The sequence below is a fragment of the Myotis davidii genome, unplaced genomic scaffold, assembly GCF_000327345.1.
Source record: "Myotis davidii unplaced genomic scaffold, ASM32734v1 scaffold935, whole genome shotgun sequence".
NCBI classification, from domain to species: Eukaryota; Metazoa; Chordata; class Mammalia; order Chiroptera; family Vespertilionidae; genus Myotis; species Myotis davidii.
Window position 1 is genome coordinate 1,833,746 of NW_006286974.1, and position 2,200 is coordinate 1,835,945.

Sequence of the window (2,200 nt, forward strand, 5' to 3'; positions counted from 1 at the left end):
ACAAAAATATAAACTGATGAACAAAAATAGATACAGAGGCAGAGCAACATCAAACAGACTGTCAAACTACAGCAGGAAGGCCGGGGGGGGCAGGAGGGCGGTGGGTAAGAGATCAACCGAAGGACTTGTATGCATGCATATAAGCATAACCAATGGACATAAGACACAGGGTAGTAAGGGAGGCCAGGGGATTGTCAAGGGCAGGAAAAAAAGGAGACATATGTAATACTCTTTATACTTTAAGCAATAAAACAATAAATAATAATAATAATAATAAAATAAAACCGAGGTCACCTGCTTCAAGGTCTACACTCCAGCCCACCTCCAGGTAAACACTATGCCAATTTCTATCTACTGGTAATTTTAAGAGTTGTCCAGATGACTCTAAAGGGCGGACCCCGGTGTGTATCAGAATCACCCATCGGGAGGCCTCGTGAAAATAGCTGAGCCTCACCCCTAAGCTTTCTAATTCAGTAGATTTGGGGTGGAGCCCAAAAATTTACATTTCTAACAAGTTTCCCAGGTGCTGCTGGTGCTGCTTGTCTGTCTTCTTCACTCTGTATCTTAAATAATGCCTTTGTATCTTAATGTTTTTAAAAATATATTTTTATTGATTTCAAAGAGGGAGAGGGAGAGGGAGATAGAAACATCAATGATAAGAAAGAATCATTGATCGGCTGCCTCCTGCACGCCCCACACTGGGGATCGAGCTCACAAACCCAGGCATGTGCCCTGACCGGGAAATCAACCCGTGATTTCCTGGTTCAAAGGTTGATGCTCAACCACTGAGCCATGCTGGCCAGGCTTAAATAATGTTGTTGTTTTTTAAAATATATTTTATTGATTTTTTACAGAGAGGAAGGGAGAGGGATAGAGAGTTAGAAACATAGATGAGAGAGAAACATCGATCAGCTTGCCTCCTGCACACCCCTCACTGGGGATGTGCCCGCAACCAAGGTACATGCCCTTGACTGGAATCGAACCTGGGACCCTTCAGTCCACAGGCCGACGCTCTAACCACTGAGCCAAACTGGTTAGAGCTTAAATATTGTTTTTTAAGGACAGAACTAACTTAGTAGGCAATCAGTATCTGTGTGATTTCTTGTGCAGCTAGCCATAGTCATAGAAAAAAAATAGGTGCCTGATAGAACTGGAACTTTCTTAGCTGCTTTTGGACACCATTCAAACCCAGCCTGGCACCCTTGGACACACAAGAAAATGTTATTTTTCATCATTTCCTGTCAAATGTCCCGCTCGCTCCACCGGTAAATGATGAAGGTGAGGGTGAATCCTGGTTCTTGGCCCTCTCTGCATGATTAACTTTCCAGCTCAATTTCCCTCCCAGCAGAGAGAGAGTCTGGGAATTGGAGCCCCTATGAGCTATAGACAAGGAAAATTCCTCCTAGGTGGAAGGCACTGTAACCTAATCTTAGAGTGATATTCCATTACTTTTGCCATATTCTTTTTTTTTTTTTTAACTTTTGCCATATTCTATTCCTTAGAATCAAGTTACACTCAAGAGGAGGGGATTAGCCCTAGTTAGGTAGCTCAGTTAAGTACAGCATCGTCCTGATACACCAAGATTACAGGTTCAATCTCCCGTTAGGGCACATACCAGAAGCAACCAATGATTGCATAAATAAGTGGAACAAATCTCTCTCTCTCAAATCAATAAATACACTTAAAAAAAAAAAAAAGGAGGGATCCAGCCCCCGTGGCTTAGTGGTTGAGCATTGACCTATGAACCAGGAGGTCCGGGTTCAATTCCCAGTCAGAGCACATGTCTGGGTTGTGGGCTCAATCCCCAGTGTGGGGCATGCGGGGGGCAGACGGTCAGTGACTCTCTCTCTTCGATGGACTCTCTCTCTTTGATGTTGCTCTCTCTCCCTCTCTGAAATCAATAAAAATACATTTTTTTAAAAAAAGAGAGAGGAGGGGATTAGAAAAGAATGTGACTACCAAGAGGCAAGGATCATTGGGAATTAATGTAGAAGCTGCCTAGCATGCCACATTTTGCACCCAGAGCTAAGAACTGCAAAATCCATCCTATATAATAAATAAAAGCTTAATATGTTAAGTGTCAGGTTGTCCATTCAACCAATCAAAGCATAATATGCTAATGATATGCTAAGGTTACTCAACTGCTCACTCTGATGTGCACTGACCATCAGGGGGCAGAGAGTCGACCAGTCGCTATGAC